General features: G+C 45.2%; 1 protein-coding gene across 1 annotated transcript in view; it reads right to left on the bottom strand.

The window, feature by feature from the left end:
• Window positions 1-11,662, bottom strand: part of LOC5509215 (neuropeptide Y receptor type 1) — a 35,512-nt gene extending 23,850 nt beyond the window's left edge. Inside the window, exon 1 of the mRNA XM_048726160.1 lies at window positions 11,486-11,662. The gene's annotated coding sequence lies outside the window, so the exon portion shown is untranslated. The remainder of the gene's footprint in view (window positions 1-11,485) is intronic.
• Window positions 11,663-19,443: the final 7,781 nt, after the last annotated feature.

Here is a 19,443-nt window from a genome sequence, read left to right as displayed (position 1 = left end):
CTCTGAAAATTAGGCGTATGTAGTCGGAGGAGGGGGTATCTGTGTGTAGCCCCCGACGGGCTGCGAGCTTACCCACCTGCGCACTCGGTCTATGGAGGCTGAGCCCTTGGGAAGCTTGGCATGCAGAGTGGTCACTCCCTGGAAGCCACCTCTGGCGTAGTATATAGTTCTTCGTCGGACATGCGCTTCGCCGCCATCATGTGTCGGCAATGTATTGCAACAGGTGTGTCAGTCTCCAACAGGCGGTTGCCGTCTGCTCGGGCAGTGCCGAGGCGGTCTTTCTGAGGTCGGTAGGCCCTCGGAGAACGACATTGGCGAATCTCTTAACGCACTCGCTGTCTGCGCGCCACAACTCGAGGCTTCGGTTAGCAATGTCACCAAAGCTACATAATCCACCCATCGACGACACCTTCGGTGTCGGTCATCGACTTGTCTCGCTTAGCAGCGGCTGCTACCTCGTGCATAGCACTCCACAACCGGTCTGCAATCATCTTATACGTATACGTATACGCGCAGTATGGAAAAAGGCCGCCTAGATCTAAATCACAGCAAGCGGCTAGCTGTGTAGCCGATGGCGAGAGCGCCGGCGCCAATGTACGCCAACTTGGCGTTTTTCTGCGTTTTGCTGGGGATGTAGTAGTCGGACAGCTCAGGAGCCCGCATCGACTCCAGGGATTGTTTTGGTCGGGTCTGGTTGTAAAGTTTGAGCGCGTAGTCAGTGTCGGTGAAGTTTTGCATTGCGAGGGACCCTCTCTCGCGACTTTGCGCTTGCCAATCGAGGATTTTTTGTCGCCGCTGTTGGTAGCGTCCATAGTCTTGTTGTTATTTCTCGAGGGCCTTGTCGTGCCTCTCCTTCTCAACTAAGGCAGGGCTCTCATCGTTCGACAGGAACTTTGCGAGGTAGTTGCCACCAACGAATACAGTCGCGTTTAGGACGGCGCCACCAACCAAATTTGCGATGGAGGCCATCGAGTAGTGTGTGATGCTGTGTAAGTGAACACGAGTCTAATACATGGCCTACACAAGACTACATGGGCAGGATCTTCTGGTCCTTAAGGTAACCCTTCAAAGCGACAGCACCTGCAACGGCGGCAGTCATTTTTGCGTAGTTCGTGGCGTTCGCGGAGGGGTCTTTGGTGAAGGCTTCGCGCAAGACCTTGCGCCCAACCCAGCCGATACCGACGACGAGGCCGGTTATGACTGCGGCGTCGGTGATGGTCTTTGTAATCTAGCTTTGCTGCGTCGTCGACATTGCGATGCACGGACGTGCGGATATGGGTGGGGCTCTCGTGTTTAAATGTCTGCTTACTCCATGGCTAACATTTGAGATTTGCATTGTCTGGGTCGGTTCGCCGGAACGGCAAGCGGTGGTCGCTGTGCATTTGCGGACGGAGTCACGTAGTCGGTACCTTCGGTAGCTGTGGGTGTACGAGTGAACGCGGCAGCTAGCTCCCGCCTACGTGTGTAGAGGCCGATCAATGACACTAGGAGACCAGCGACCCCGATAACCGAGCTAGCCGACCAAGCAGAGTTGCTTTCCGGGACTGGTGTGTGTTCGTCATAGCCCTCGCGTCCCTGCGACTCGCTAGCGACCGGCGACTCAACGTGTTGCACAGCTTTTTTCTTCGCCCTGTTAAGTCGGTTCCACTTTACAAAGCGCCTTCCAGCTTCGACTCGTCCAGGGTGTTTAGGTCGGGTCGCGGGTGGTTCGGGGCTCGTGATTCTCTCCACTTTCTCACGTGCAGGTTCATGAGCAGTTTGTTTGTCAGGTTCCGCGAGATGCTGAATACTAGTACTTCCTTGAGGCTCCTCCATTTGTGATGCAACTATTTGGTTGCTGAAGAAGTGGCAAGCTTTCAAATGAGCGTCTACTTTGGGATGGCAGACTCGCCATCTGGTGAGTCCGCGACTGCTACCTCGTGTTGACACCGCGTGTCAGCGCCGTTGGTGTTCACATGACGTGCTACGTGTAACGCCCCGACGGCTAAAGCCATCAAACGACCGCAGCGTAGAGACAGGCTTCCGCACAATGTGCGGAGCTCGTTGTTGATGATGTAGTCGTACACGAGGTCATTGTGAAGATCGACCACACTGTCTATCGGCAGCGTCATGCCTACAAACTTGGTCGTAAGCTTCAGGAAGCTGTCTGCCAGGGCGTCTGTAGTCCGGCTGGCTAGAGCGGTCTCGTATCGCCTCTCGCACTTCCTCACCTCCTCGGCGCTCATGCGTTTGGCGTCGTCGTGAGTCAGGGCCTTGCCTACCATCTCTCTCGACTTCCCCGAGGCTACGAAAATCGCGAGTTTCTCCCTCGCGTCTGCTATCTCAGTTTGCTCACCTCCGGTAGCTGGCTGCGTCGAGCAGTCCAACGACTCGGTATCTGCGGCGCCCCCCTCAAGAAGACTCTCAAAGTATTCGTCGCTCATCATGGTACAAGTCTGTTGTCAAGTGTGATCAATGCGTTTTCGTGTGCGGTGACTTACCGTGCTTACCGTTCAACTAGGGCGATGGTATAAGGGTGACGCAAGCAAAACTCTAACTTCGAGAACTTTTTCGTCTTGAGGGCCTTCATGTACTCTTTCATTTTCTCTTCTGAGAGCTCCGCGCCGTAGTCATGCAGGATAGCTTTCATGTCCGCCTTGCTCGGGGTATAGAAGACCACCAAGGTCGCGATGTTCTCACGGAACGGCTTCGTGATGCTGGTGAGCTGCTGCGTGATCACCCACACGCTAATACCCACGTGGCATGCGCTGAACGCCAAGTTGACAAGCTGGCCAGAGCGCCTCTTTACGTCTTTTGAGGCCGCACAGTCATCGAGTATGATTAGCGTATTAGTGCCTTCGAAGACAGCGGAGACAAACCTCAGCAGTATGTCGATCTGACCCGCCTCAGGTGTCACGGCAAACAGACGATCGTCGCCCTCGGCGAAGCCTTCGTATGTTTTGTTGTAGACAAAGGTAGGGCACACGAGTACGATGTATGGATAGCATTGTCGTCCGTCGTTCGAAGGTCAATCCACAGAGCAAACTTGTTATCGCCATAGAACGACTCGGGGCTGACACTAGGCGCTCCGCTGCCACTGACGAACCGCCTTTTCGCCTCCCTCCAGAAATCCGTGGGGCGTAGTCCCTGGCTGAAGACCTTGTTTGGCATGTCGTCGATTGTAACGCGAACGCTCTTGATGTCGGGGTACACGAACTTCTCAGAGTCGCGAGCCCCTGCCGTGTATGGCTCCACAAAGAGGAGCAACAGACCACTCATAGACCTTCGCGGCAGGTTGACACTCTCGTTGATTATGCTGTCCGTCCCTTTGCTAATCACGGTCTTGTGGAGGTTCACTTGCTCGTAGAAGAACGTTGTGCCGTTTTGGTAGGCGGTGGCTGCAGACCGGGCGAGGTTGTCGTCCCTCAGGCTTTCGTATTCCAGCTTAAGGTTTTTGATGCCGTAGGATAATTTGGTAGCATCGTCTCCGACGACTACCTGATCAACCGTTGCGAGCGTGATCTCGAAGAGCAGCGCCTCTGAGAGCGCCCTTGGGTACAGTACGCAGTGGTCCGTCAGCAGAGAATGGTCTAGCGGGATGGTGTACTTCGCCCCGTGGGCGGCGTTTAGAGCGTTCTCCTTGGCGTTACTAGTCGCTTTATCGCCAGCCTTGGAGCGAAGCTTGCGCATGTTTTCTGGCTGTATGCCTTGCTCCAGGCGGTCCTTTCTCTCGACCTTAGACAGGTAAAGCTCCTCATACGTCTTGAAGACATAATAGCGGTTGGTGTCCTGGAGCGTTTCTCCTGCAAACGTGATTTTCAGGCGGCTCACGAGATTTCGGCCGACGTTGTTCACGACGGTATTATTTGCTTGGCCTGAGACGGAGAGATCGAAACCGACCCTCAAGGAGCCAGGCACAAGCGTGATGCCTTCCGATAGCTTTGGGACCACCACGTATAGCGTCTCGCCGGGGGAAGCCGTCGACGGGTTGACAGTGATCCGGTGAACAGTTCTCTCGGCTTTCAACCCCAGAGGAGTTCTGGGTGTTCGTTGGGGGTCAAGTTTATCGCTGACTGACATTCCTAGTAGTATGAAGTCACGTGACTATGGTGCAAACTGTTAGACACGTTCAATATAGCGTAGCATGATTTACGCATCATGGATGATGTTGACGTTGACATTGACGATACCTTGCCGGGTGCGTCCGCCGAAGACAGGGACGGCGAGACGACGCCCCTCATCCCGTTTGACCCCGACGATGGGGAGTCGATCCCAATGACGAGCACAACATCGCGGGGGGCCCGGACGCAAACGACCGCTGAAACCTCGTTCACCACAGAGGGTGCATCGACAAGACCCGGTCTCCAGTCCCTCAGCGAGGAATACCCAGACCTTAACGAGAATCTGATACGGTTCCAGTCAGACCAGAAGGGAAAGACGCTAATACAGCTTCGCAACCTCGGCAAAGGAGGTTGGACTAAGCCAAGACAGTTGTTGAATGAGAACGGGGGAGTTCGACAGGACGTTGCGAAGCTGAAAGGCTTCAAGCTTGCGATGGGGTCTATGGCAGAGATAGACGCGGTCATCCAGGAGAACACAGAACGTCCAAGAGCTGCAAGGGGTGGTAACCACAGACAGGGAGACCATCGACGACCCTAACACATCAGAGAGTCGCCGCCAAGAGGCCCGTGAGCGCAACGAGGAAAGGCTATCCGAGATTGGCGAACTAGAACGCGAAAACCGAGAGCTCGAGAACCGAAAGCCGCTCAGAGAGCGCATCAAAGCCATCTTCAAAAAGTACGGCTTTACCGTCACCGCCATCGGGTTGGCCGCAGCGATGACGATCGCGGCTATTGTGGCGTCGCTCGGCAAGTCGCTCTCCTCCGTGGCCAGAGGGGCCGGTAACGGGCTTAAGGCTATCGGGAAAAAGCTAGGCGAGCTTCTCCCTGGGCTAGTAGGCAGCGTCGCGAACTTCGTGTTTAAGGCTGCAGGAGAAGCGGTGAAATTCCTTGGCGAAAATGCGTGGCTGCTCATTCTAGCCGTAGCCGCGTTCTTGGTTCGTCGAATGCAAAGCAATCATCGGAACAAGTAATACGCCGCGGCCACCGCGAGTGCCGACAACCCAGGGCGGTGTGGTAACTTTTTTTGCCCGGTCCGGGCGATGTCATGCTGCGCATACGCGAAGAGGGGGCAGATGCCGCGCCCTCTGCGTGCACTACGGCCTTGCTTCGCACCTCGCGGTCAACCCTCTGATTAGTCACGTGCTGCACCCTAGGATGGCCACTGGCCATGTTATGAGAACCGACTGGCTTTGTCTCGGTGTTGATCGCGTTTGCGCCGAGTGTCATGGAGTCTGTGGCTTTCTGCAGTTTATTGTTGTAGCCCACGACGCTTTGCGTGTTTATCACCAGATCGCTCGGCATCAGCCACACTCCTGGTGCGACCTCAAGACTCAGTCTCATCTTGGCCTCCTGCACGGCTAACTGGTACCTTTGAGCGATGTCGTTTTCTATGATCGCGTCTTCAAGCAGCTTCGTGAACTCCGCCTGCGCCCCCATGGCCGGCCCACCGGCCCCCGCGATAGAGGAACGGACGTTTACCTGCGCGCCAAGCACTGTGTAGACGAACGCCTCGACCGAGCGATCGAGTCTTCCTAGCCCTGCTTTTGTCAGCCCCTCACCTTTGGGAGGCGCAAACCAGCTATATTGCACGCCCCCGTGCTCGTCGTTGCGTATGAAACCCACCTGCTTCCCACTATCCTACGTCCCACCTTCGTCGCTAAACAGATTGAGGTGGCTCGGGTACTTGTCCACCGCCGTGTCGTAGCCACGGATCACGTGCACGTTGCGATACCCCTCCCCCGGGTAGAACACAAACACATCGCCTAGCCCGTGGTTCCGCCCGCCTTTCCATCGGAAGTCCGGCTTACGCGGCAAACCGAACTCTATACATAGACGCTTGAAAGCGGCTTTCTTGTAGGGGTTATCTTTTGCGTGAACGGGCTGTCGCCAGGCAGGGGGGCGCCGAGCTCGTAGAGTATCCTCCGCGTGGTAAAGTAGACGTGAAACCTTAGAAATCCCCTGATGACAGAGGGGAGCCTGGCGAAAGCGGGGTCGGTTAGGGACACCCCGCATCCGGCGGTTGCGCACCAGACCGCAAAGTTGAGTTGCTCTGGCCAGCACCCGTAGGAAGGCTCCGATAGCCACCGGCGAGACTCCTTGGCGGACTTGTGCGTGACTACTGTCTCTTGGAATATGTCTCGGACCCTAGTTGTGAATGATTTGTCCTCAGCCACGTGTATCTCTAGCTGCGTGAGTAGTGGGGTGATGTCTGAGGCCGTGCTCTCCACGGGGGTCGGGGGCACGGCGTAGAGCAGCTTTTGCGCGAGGGTCAGAGACCTAGGGAAACCGGATTTTGCGTGTTTGATTTGTTCGGCTATAGCGTGTTTGATATGTTCGGCTATAGCGTGTTTGATATGTTCGGCTATAGCGTGTTTGATTTGTTCGGCTATAGCGTGTTTGATATGTTCGGCTATAGCGTGTTTGATATGTTCGGCTATAGCGTGTTTGATATGTTCGGCTATAGCGTGTTTGATATGTTCGGCTATAGCGTGTTTGATATGTTCGGCTATAGCGTGTTTGATATGTTCGGCTATAGCGTGTTTGATATGTTCGGCTATAGCGTGTTTGATATGTTCGGCTATAGCGTGTTTGATATGTTCGGCTATAGCGTGTTTGATATGTTCGGCTATAGCGTGTTTGATATGTTCGGCTATAGCGTGTTTGATATATTCGGCTATAGAGGCTCCCGCAGCAGTTGCCGCCTTCTTTGTCTCTTCCACCTCCCTTCGGGGAATCGCCTCCTCGTTCAGCATCCGCCAGCCTTCCCAATCCATGCTCAGCCCTATTAAACACGAAGGCGGGATGTGTTCAATACAATGGTGGTCCTACATACTGTGCTCACCAAAGGCGAACAGACGCTCTACTTCAAGCAACCGATAAGGCGCCCACGCTTCGTGGCGCTCCGGCAGTGCTCGCTGTTTAACAGCTGGTATAATCTCGAGCGGGAGCATCAGATAACGACTATAGCCGCCCTCCCGACCATTGCTACTCTGCCAGCCGGGCACCACACGGCCGAGTCCATCGTGGAAATGATCAACCGCGCTGAAAGCAAGATTCTGACCGCGAAGCTGGATCCCCTCACCGGGAAAATCGCGCTTATGTCTAATGGCGTTGCGTTCCTGAATGCCGAGCTTTGCGCACTATTTGGCCTAGAGGCTAAAGACAATCAGTTGGGGGAGCGGGGCCTCGCACTACCTTTGGGGGGACCCCCACTTAAGGTGGCTTTGCCGTAAATAGAGGCCCTCTACATCTGCTGCGATATCGTAGATCGCACGCAATGCCTTTCCTTAGGCGAGCCTTCAAACGTTCTCGCTTGCCTAGAAAGCCGCGGGAGACCGCACGAGAAAGTCGTCTATGGACCCGACATCCCCGTTTTTGTCGCAGCAACTTCCTCTGAATTTGTCTCGAGTATCCAAATATGGATCAGGGATTACTACGGTAGACGGGCGGACTTTAAGGGCAAGCCTGTTCGCCTCGTATTAGAGCTGACCTAGTTCCGACATAACAAACATGGCAAATAGCGACGTTAGCGGTGGTGCCATATACCCCTCGCTTCCCAGTATGCACAGCGGCGGCGACGTGCAAAGCTTCCGACTCCAGAAAATACGTGACACTCAGGCGGTTCTAGGGGTAGGGGTCTCTTTGAGAGGGATAGGGGTTCTGGTCGGCAGGGATCGCTGGGCTGATCGGTGTCGTGGGCGTAGGCGCAGGGATAGTCTCTAGAGATCTTACGAGCAAGGTGGCTAAACACGAAGACACGATGGTTTTAGCGGAGAGTAAGACAAACTCGATCAGCGAGCTAGTCTCTAAGGCCCTACAAAACGGGCACATCTCAGACGAAGAGTTTCAGTTAATACTTCGAGAACGGGAGAAATACTACGCGCTCAAGGCCACTATCAGAGCTCGACACGGTGTTCGAGTAAAACTCAGGCTTAAACGCCACGCCAGCGGCTTTGAATTTACGGTCGAAAAACGGTCATTCCGCGCTCCGTAGGGTGGCGGTCCAACCCACGCTCCTCGTTTCCACGGCCCTCAGGTCCCTAGCACAAGGTGATTACATTACCGGCTATTGAGAATCTCCTCTATGTAAGCGCCCATGTTTGGGTACGCCCTGTGCCACCCAGTCTCTAATTGCCCGTATCGCGGGATGTGATATCAGACAGGACGAGTGCAAACCGTTTCCGAGCGCGCCTCTCGGTGCCGCGCATCCTATGCCCTACACGATTCGCTCCGCAGGGGCGACACAACCGCGTCTCCGACTGCGTCCCTATGCCGCAGATCTTGCACGGCACATGGAGGGGGCTGCCTTTACGGAGCCTTTGGAGGTGCACCTTGCAGTAGGTGTCCATGCACCTCTGGCCACACGTGTTTGCATGGCCGACCTTTAGCCACCCGCAGTAATCTTTTCCGCACTTCATCCTTCGAATTCTCGGTATACTACAGGACAGACGAGGGTCTAATTGCAAGGTTCCCACATGTTACCACGCAAGGGGGGCCAGCGCTTTTTCGCCCCAAAGAGTTGTGTACCCGAACACCGCCCGACGTAGATCACCAATTACCAACTTCTTTTCCACCAGAGCCCCGCCCGATGTAGATTAACGATTGCTAATCATTGCTAATCATTTATCTACGCGAACCCCGCCCGCCGTAGATTAACGATTGCTAATCATTGCTAATCATTTATCTACGCGAATCCCGCCCGCCGTAGATTAACGATTGCTAATCATTGCTAATCATTTATCTACGCGAATCCCGCCCGCCGTAGATTAACGATTGCTAATCATTGCTAATCATTTATCTACGCGAATCCCGCCCGCCGTAGATTAACGATTGCTAATTATTGCTAATCATTTATCTACGCGAACCCCGCCCGCCGTAGATTAATGATTGCTAATTATTGCTAATTATTTATCTACGCGATCCTTCATCTGCCTGAAACGGGGCTGGGGGGCTCGGCGGGGCTCGGCGCGCCTCCCAGCCCGTTCTATGAAACCGCCCAGTCCCCCCTATTATAAAGCCGGGGATTTTAAATAGATTTTACTTTAAGAGAGAGAGAGAGAGGTTTGGCTTGTGTAGATGCTCCCACAAACTTGAACATTTAGTATTCTGGGTGCAAGTTTACTTGTGTGACCACATCCATTGTACTTCACTGGACACCAAAATCTTCCTTTGCTTCAATAGTTGATATCCTACTGATTCCCCCAAAAATGTAGTTTATTTTATAATTAAATTCTTTATTATCAGAGCTTTGACTATAGATTTTTAAGTGTGACAGTATTTAGTATTAGGAGGGTGGTATTTTTTGGACACAACCCCTGTACTCTAGCATAAAAAGGGACATTTTAAAAGAAATTCAAGGTGTTAAGCAATGAATAATAGTTTTCTGTACTTTACTAAATTGTTGGTCAAGCACTCTTTGTGTATAACTAAATGTCAACTAACTGAAATTCATAAAATCTTGTTAAATTTTACAAGTCTAGTGCACACTAGCAACAATACTGCATTATTTTAGCCTATAAGCGTGGTAAAGCAGCAGAAATGATCATGATTTTGAATGTAATATGTCATGATCTTGAATGTAATATGCTAAGATTGCATTGTGTCTGGTTATTTGTGCTTCTTAAAGTCACTTTTCGTATTCTAGCGGGGGAATTATGTGATGCTGTGCTTTGCTCAGTGCGTGCTTTGCACAGTCTCCTGTAAAATTATATATCTCTGAGCCTTATTCGGTTGGAATAAAACTATTTTTGCATAGTTAACAATTAATTGATGAATTAGGGATTTGCTGTTCACTCACATTTTTGCTGTAAATGTTTAAATTTATATTTGCAAATTTGAGCCCGGGGATGGGAGGAGCTTTCCCTTTTAAAGCGGAACATCGTGTTTAATTCTTTTTAATTGGCTCATCGAGAACGAGCACAAGTGAAATTCGAATTCAAACGGGCTATTCAAATGAGTATGAAAGTAAAACAATGAGATTCGAGAGTAGGGGCCATTGGCTAAAAACGGCAAAAAAGGGGAACGAGCTAAAAGGGAATGGAAAGATAAAATCTCGCGTCTGATGTGTATTTCAAACTGATGTAATCTCGGGCATAGTGGGGGCTTGGCGGAGTGTGGCTAGGAAGTGATTGGGGTGTGTTGTAGTGGGGTGAAGGTCATGTGTGAGTGATTCTTCTGTGTTTCTATATAGGGAGATATCTAGAATTCCAATTATGGTTGTTTGTAAAACATATCAATCATAACAGGCGGACACGGCAATGGAAATTGGAAAAAATATAACAGGGAATGTTTCGAGAGTTACGAGTTCAAATTTTCATGTAAGCAAACTCTATCTTAGGTCACTTAGGGGGGGGGGGGTGTAGGGGGACCTCGATCCCGCCAAAAAAATGTAATACCCCCTCCCCCTTCAAGAAAGTCTTGACTACTCCCCCGTCTCTTCAGGGGTGTAAACTAGCTTCTCGCCTTTGTACCCTAGGGTGTAACTGATATTTTGTCTACCTTGTGACTATCCTGTCGCTAATTTCCATTCAGTAAAATTGCACAACCCTTGACGCTCGAGTGATTCTTATGGTATACTTTTATCAAAGAAAATGTTGTACTAAACTATCTTTTTTGTATTTGATAAGTTTCACAACCAAACGTGCTGTACATCGCAACAACAACAAAAAATGATTTCATTAACAATCTATCTCGAATGATAGAAATGAGACAATCAAAATGGAGAGTTTCCGATTTGACACTAACAATAGCACAACAGGCGACAAGCCGACTTATCTACATCCCCAAAATAACAGAATAAAAATAAGAAATTGAAATCGAAATAAGAGGTAACCTTATCCACTAACCAGAGGGAATAGTTATCTTATTTTAATTTATTATGACATTGGCTAGTTGGCTTAAGAAATTTCTTAGTGACTCCAAGATTTATTTTAAAAATCTGGCAATGTTTCCTTGCTCCTTCATTTTTTTTCCTGATTTTAGCGGCAGGAACAAAGCGTTTATTTTTTTTTTGCTATATATACTGTATTTTACTACTAGTACTGCTACTAAAATATTTCACAAGAATTTAATTTATTCACCTAAAAGCATTGTATTTTAGCCTGCTTTAATCTGCTTTCTCGTGGTTGAAATTGAAACTTCACAATCTAAAAACATTTTGTGCTAAATTCGCTGCTTTATGGCGTAGTTTCACTAGAACATGCTTTTCCAGTTATTAAGAAAAAGATCCTGTAACGAGGTATTTTAAAAAAACGTCAAATAAATGCAAGGAAGGATAGAGCTATTACAGAGATTAACAATTGTGTGCAAATCATCCCATGATATGGGATAATAGATGATCATTGATAGGGTAACTAGTAAAAATGATCAGGTACCATTTACTATACCTTTACAAGTCCCGCTTTATCTTTGCTTGTCCAACACGGCTGAGCGCAAAAAATAATAGTAAAACTAGTAAATAAGCGATACTCGATTGCTTTGGTTAGGCGCCCACTAGGAAAAAAATTGCCCGAGGGAAAACGATTATCACTCAAATGAGCGTTGAATAATGTCGATTCAAAACAGCCGAGAAATATACCACAAAAACTCGCATACAGCGCGCATGCGTCTTACGCAGATGCGTCAGTGTTTTGCGTATTTGTATGACAGAGACACAATGCACCATGCGTGATTGATACCATACAATACCACAGACCTCTTGAGAACATTTCCAGGAGAGTGATTTGGTTTTAGTAAAATTGAGAGTGAAATTGAGAATTAAAAGATATCTTGATTGCTATAACCTATTTCAAACAATTTGATTCTGTTCAGGCTGGGCTTGGAAGAAACAGATGAAATTTGAATATCTTCAATTCAAATTTGGTTTAAGGGTGTACTGACATTAGTGTTGCTCAGTAACAACGTTGCTACGCTGGTGGCGTTGAGCGCGCGCATACAACTATTTCACAAAAGGTTGTCAGTGCAAATGGCGAATGGCAAAAGGCAAATGGCTTATGGGTACTTATTATTCGTAAAATTAAAGGTGTTAAATAAAGTCCAGCAATGTCAGAGCCAAGCATTGGTAACCTTTAATGGATAGTTTTTATTTATCCATATTTTTCGAGACGCATGGTTACTTTCTGTCGTAGAACTGCCATTTGGCAATCGCTATTTGCACTGACAACCTTTATTGAAATAGGTGTATACATAACACGGAATTCGTCATTCACAAGCTTTCCTGAAGTAAAAGAAACAAAAAAATATGCGTTTCAAGTTCCCCAAAATTGACTTTTTTAAAAGTCAAGTTGATCTCAGCCTTTTCGTGTGATGATATTTTCCATATTTTGTAAAAAAACGAAGATTCAGCGAAAATTTAGTCAAGCCAACCTTTTTGAAGCCAAAGTTTGCAATTTTCACTACCTGCGCGCGCTGCAAACACCGGTTGCAAACGATCGCGCACGCACTGAAAGTAGTGCGCGCTGTATCAGACTTTTTAAAGTCCATATAACCTTTCAGAGTTGATAGCCTTTGTCAATTCTTTATATTTTCATCTTCCAAATGGTATGTGGTTCGTATGGACCCTATAAAACACGCGTTTGCGTGAGGTATTTTGGTCAACCTTCGGAAAAAAGGCCGTGAACTGAAAGGCCCGGGTCCAGTCATTTGTGACGTAGATCGAGATGTCAACCAAACAATGCAAGGATGGGTAACTTGGTAACTTGGAAGACTTTACCGATTTATCTGACTCTGCATGTAGTTATCCGTTTCCGATGGTCAGGAACTCGAGAGATCAGAATGTCAACGCATACGGAAAATCTTTAGCAGAGTTTAGTAACAGTAATAATTTAATAGTACTGAATGGTAGGACAAGGGGTGATCATCTGGGCCAATACACTTGTTTTACATATAATGGAGCGAGTGTAGTAGATTACACTCTCGTTTCGCAAACAATCTACCCACAAGTTCACCATTTCACCGTTTCAACACCATCGAACTTTTCTAACCATTGCTTTCTTTCGTTTGCATTAAAAACACAAAAGATTAAAGATATAAATAATTTGATGGATCTCGACCAGCACCCAGAATTATTTAAATGGGAGAAGGAATCTGAAACTTTGCTGCCCGAGTCAATAGCATTAGAAAATGTGAGCAAAGACCTGAATGAAATTTTTAAATCAGAAGAGAAGATTAATGTTGATCTAGCAGTTTTACAAACGTAATACGTCAAGCATCAAAACAGGTGATTCTCGTGAAGAAGCAAAAAAGTTCAAAGAGAAGTTCAAGACAGCACCAAAAATGGTTTTATAAGGATTGTAATGAACTAAAAAAAGAATTGCGAAGTCTTGACAAACTTCTTTTGAGATACCCCCGACGAGCCATACATAAGGCATAGATTCTTTTCAACCAAGAAAGCATACAAGCAATTAACGAAGAAGCTTAAAAGGCGGTTTCACACAGACCTATTAGAGAAAATTAAATTAGCGGCGGACCCCCGTCTAGCCATACATAAGGCATAGATTCTTTTCAACCAAGAAAGCATACAAGCAATTAACGAAGAAGCTTAAAAGGCGGTTTCACACAGACCTATTAGAGAAAATTAAATTAGCGGCGGACAGCAATCCGAAAGAATTCTGGAATCTAGTTAAGACAATCAGATCCGACTGCTCGGCTAGGGGTTTACACAGTGTTTCTCCGGATGCATGGTATAACTACTTCAAAGAATTAAATACGCCACAGAATTGCTTTTCAGACGACTCGGGGATAGAAGCACATATTGTAAAAAACTACCATGTTTGGGCTAGAAACCGGGATGAAATCCTAGATTCGCCTATCACCCTAGAAGAAGTGCAATCAGCAGCAAAATTACTTAAAAACAAAAAAGCCAGCGCTGGTGACTCATTAAACAATGAAATTATAAAGGTATCTGTCGAATCCCAAGGCCGATACTTTGTAAAACTATTCAATACTGTGCTAACACAGGGGGTATTTCCTAAGAGCTGGTCAAAGGGTTATATTGTACCATTACACAAATCAGGCGATAAATGTGATCCGGGAAACTATAGAGAAATCGCTATAAGTAGCTGCCTTGGGAAGTTTGTCACACTGATCATAAACGGCCGCCTTACAAAATTTCTGAAAAAATATAAAATCTTAAATAGATATCAGATCGGTTTTAGAAAGGGCTTTCGCACGACCGACCATTTATTAGTACTAACAACCCTAATTGACTCTTATAAATCAAGCCACAAACCGCTTTTTACGCGTTTTATCGACTTTAAAAAAGCATACGACAGTGTCTGGAGAGAGGGTTTACTTTACAAACTAATAAAAATAGGGTGTAGCGGAAGATTTATCACCCTTTTACAAAGTATGTATTCAGATGTTAGATCATCAGTTAAGCTAGACCAGGGTATAACGCCTTCCCTTTCTTCTCACGTTGGGGTGAAACAGGGATGCAACCTAAGCCCAACCCTTTTCAACATCTTCATCAATGATATTCCAGAAATATTCTCTGCGACCCAGTAAAACTCGATAATACATCAAAACTTAACTGTCTCCTCTATGCTGATGATTTGGTTATACTATCCGACTCAGCCACCGGTCTAGAAAATTGCCTCCAGAAACTAAAAATGTACGCAGATAAATGGAAGCTCATAGTGAATATGAAAAAATCTAAAGTATTAGTTTTTGGTCCGCAATAATACCGGCGGCAATTTACAACAGGTAAATGGGACTACGGTGGAGAGCAATTAGAATGTGTAGTCGAATACACATATCTAGGTCTGAAGTTTCATTTCTCGGGAAATTTTAAAAATGCCCTAAAAAGTCTATACAACAAAGCCACACGTGTATACCACTGTATTTTAAACCGTCTGTCAAATGTTGAAAATGTGTCAATACAAGAACTGTTGAAATTGTTTTCGTCACTCGTTGTACCAGTATCACTGTACGGTTGTGAAATTTGGGGTACATGCCTTTTAGGAAGGGCTTCATCGTATGAAATTTTTGAGACTAAATTTTTCAAAGTATCCAATGATTTCGGAAAACTACAACTTAAATTTTTCAAGCGTATACTAGGAGTCCACTCAAAAACTACAAATTTAACTATATATGGAGAACTGGGAAAAGCCCCACTAATAGTACAAATTTCTTCCCTGGTGGCAAAATATTGGTGAATAAAAGTAGGATATATGAAAACACCTTAGTGGAGGAAACGGCGAAGATCAGCCTTTCTTCAACATCTAATGTCCCTGTAAGGTTTATCAATTCCCTATTGCTTGGTGTGATTTAAAGACACTACAGGAAATAGATATTGAAGGCCAACAAATTCATACCCTAGGAAAATATATTAAGAAAGTACTATATAAAAGTTATGCAACATTTTGGAAAACCCAGGCACAGTCAAATCAAAATAGTGGAAAGCTACGCACTTATTGCAAGATCAAGACAATTTAAAAAAATATATATTTATCAGAAGCTAATGTTAGACGCCGACAATCTATGACTAGATTGCGTGTCGCGGCACACAAACTAGCAAGTGAAACAGGCCGCTATAAAAATTTACCTTATGAATTAAGGATTTGTGAAAAATGTGAAAAAAATAAGGTTGGGGATGAGTACCATACCTTAATGGAATGCGACTATGTCAATGATATACGTCGAGTATTTTTTAATGATCTATTTGCAATCAATAACTCTTTCAAACTGTTAAGGCCAAAATACCTTTTTTGTATATTATGAGCTTATAACAGATGACTCCATTACGAGCCTAGTCCTGAAATTTTGTGATGATGTAATTAAATATTATGAATAGAGGATAGGCATATAAGCTAACCTACTTTGAATATTATCCTAATATACCTGTATTGGAATTTATTGGAATAAAGTTACTTCAAACCAAATTACATGAGAAAACATTTGCGCGCGCTAAACCGGTTCCCGTCTTCATGACTTCTTAGTTATTGCTGAAGAACATTGTGTGGTTACAACTTTTAACGTCATCTTTATATCTTAACCTGGTAGTCAAATGATTATTTAACTTCAGGAAACAAATCTGCAAAATTAAGCAGATATTTTTTAGTCTTTTGAATTGTTTTTGCATTGAGCGCGCGCGCTGCATTCGCAATCAAGAATGGCGACATTCTCACGAGCGCGCGCTGTTTTTGAAACCTACAACAAAACGATATTTTCTTTTTTCGCATACAACTCTCGACTTTAAATTATTCTTCGCTTTATTGTGGGTATCATTGCATTAGAAACAATTAGCCAATATTTTGTGGTATTGCCGTCTCTGAATTTTAACGTTTTTAAGGAAAATACGTTGTTTCAGATTTTCCCGCCAAAACTTGGAATTGTTAACTCGATTCAATCTTTCGCGCGGCCAGGAAAATTTTCAAGGATCTGTAGAAAACTCAAATTTCAATCAAATTCAATTTCCTTTTCAGAATTTGAAAGTTTATCTGTGCTTTGATTTGGCTAGATTGATATAAGTGAAAGGTTTTAAGGACTTTAAGTTTCCTTCATTTTAATTTCGTCATGTGAGATATCAGTGTGTCTGAGCGCAGGCCGCGAGGGCTTTCTTTCAATTCCGGTTATGCGTTTTCTAAAAAAAAACTTTTTTGTCGCCAAATTATTTCAAAACGCAATATTTTTTTTGTATTCCTTTTAATTAATATCTCCTTCATATAGCCAAGCATGGATTTAGCGTTAACCTAAAGAAGCCAAAATAATATCAAATAATCTGATTTCAGGACCTTTGAAAAATTAAAACAAAATAATTACTCAATCATTTCTAAAACGCTTAATGCTCCCATCCCTCAAGATTCATAAAACGTATTCAATATTTGTTTTCGAGCAATTTTACTTAAAATATTTGCTTTTATCTGTATCTATGACGTCACATTATGACGTCACGGGGTAATGTCATAATTTTGGGTTTTGCCCAAAATAAATAAGCTATATCAGATAACGTTGATTTTTATCCAGATCGTGTAGAAATATATATATGCGATAATATATATATTTCTTTTCATTTTTAGTGGTATAAATTCGATTTTTTTTAAATGTGTATTTTTCGTGGTTTTCATGGTTTGGGATTCCTGTGGTTTTTCATAGGAAATTCGATGCGGTTTTTCGGGGTGTTTGCGTGCTCCGATTTTCTTAGACTTTTAGTATGTTATAAAGAGAGAATAAATTAATACAAAACGTTGAAAAACCTTGTGTTGCAATTAGTCCGATCTTAAAAGGTACATTGATTGGACTGATACTCTGCAAGCTTGGGAACTATTTTCAACTGTTACTGGACCGCCTTGCCGGATTGCGGGCTCAGAAACGAGCTCGAGGCGATCGTCATTTCAAGAATCCACAACTCAAAAAGCACCACAAAGTACTATTCACACCCTACTTAAAAAAATCTACAATTGTTGTGTTTTGTTTAAGCCGAAAATGTGTAGTATTTGCATCGTTCTCGACCCGTGCAATTTCACATATGGATTTCAGATACCAGGGTATGGGCATTTATACGCTGCATTTAAACACTGCAGGCTACGTTACATTTAGTTTTTTTTAATTCCTGTCATTATTATGGTATTCAACATATTCAACGCTGCATTGAGTTAAACTGAACAAAGTATTAAATATAAACAACATCAAAGATGCTGAGAGTACATAAAAATGACTTTTTTAGGTGATAACACACCAAGTACAGCAGTATTATAAATTATTTTTCTTATAAAAAGTACTAAAAAATGGGGCGTCAGTCGGAATCAAACTTTGGTCTCTGCGGTCTTAAACAAAATGAAATATTTCATGTGACGGTATTGGTTTCCGACATATTTAAGAAGGAAATTCAACATATTATAGTGTTCACTCCGGATTAAAATTATCTCTGGTCTACATAACCACAGTACATTTGTTTATGCTGAAAGGCCACATTTCGTCAATTTTCGGCGGGAGAGGCTTGTAAATTTCTGATAAAGCCTTCAGTCGCTAGTTCTGTTAACCGCGTGGTAGTGGAACCAGCCGTTACTTTTCTTAGCTGTCTGAGAGCTCCAGCTATTTTTGACCAGCGTGAAGTTGGTTCCTTATTCGCAGTTCCTTTTTCGACTGTTTCCTTATTCGCTCAGTTCCTTATTCAAATCTGGGGGGGGGGGGGGGTACTTACATGATACATTTTAATTCGAGTTGAAACAGTATTTAGGCATAACAGTTTATTCAGAACAAGTCCAACAGCATTTTCGTCGGGTAATTCTGGTTGCTTTCACGTGCTTTGCCGCTAAACGGAGCTGTGAACATGAGACTCTATATGCTACTAAAGGTCAAATTACGCAATGCGTGCAATCGCTTTCACAAATGAATCTAGCAAAAGAGAGGAAATCTACCTCTCATCTAATAAATGTATTTGTATCTTGGGCTTTCTTTCCAAAGGCGTTAATATATTTAGAGGAGAAATATTCACGCTTAAACTGACTACGTACGCGCGTAGAAGGAATTTGACCTTGCAAACAAAACCACAATTTGACAGATAGTGATTGTTGTCAATTAACACCTTGACTACCAGATAAAAAGAGGGTTCTTTAGTATTTTCTAAAGTCATAGTCTATTCCTTATTCGGATAAGTAGTTAAAACGAGATCGGGAGTTATAAAATACCATTTCCTTATTCGAGAAATTTGATAACAAACGTTGTTATGGCCTTTTTGCATTGTAAAGCCGTTAAAAGGTTGATTTTGACATAACTGAATGATGCAAAATGATTTCAACCCGATATCTGATAATTTAGGCAATGTGTGAAAGAATAGCTAGACACCGTATTAATGACGTCATTGTGACGTCATAATTGATTCGACCACATCCAAAATAGGGCGTTACGATTCTTTTGCATGCTGGCGCTCATTGTCTGTAAGTTTGATGGTCATAGCCTAAGCGGTTCATGAAATACGGAGGGGAGCCCTTTTAGCCCCCCCCCCCCCCCCCAGTCACAGACAGCTCAAAATAGTCTAGTCTGAATAGCAGTCTATCTTTACTGGGAAAGCTCCTTAGTACACTCCCCCAGTCATGCTAATATCCGAGGAATACCCCCCCCCCCCCCCCCCATCGACGACCATCTGTACCTGATCACTGTTGGGAAGAGCTCGGTAACCAAGATATATGTTGTGGTCCACATGCCGTAAACGAAGGCGGACCCAGCGATGGCCAGACCAGTGGTAAGCTTGCCGTTATCTATGGAACAAGCGTATTTTGGACACTATTTTAGACATTTATTTTGTTCCATTTTATTTGTTTGCCACATATAATTACAGATATTTACATTTATAAAGCTGAAAAAAATCTTGGGTGGCGAGGAGTCCCCTTGAAACCATCAGGAC

Source organism: Nematostella vectensis, chromosome 4, assembly GCF_932526225.1.
Source record: "Nematostella vectensis chromosome 4, jaNemVect1.1, whole genome shotgun sequence".
NCBI lineage: Eukaryota > Metazoa > Cnidaria > Anthozoa > Actiniaria > Edwardsiidae > Nematostella > Nematostella vectensis.
Note: the sequence above shows the minus strand (reverse complement) of the source record. Positions and strands in the feature narration are given on the sequence as shown.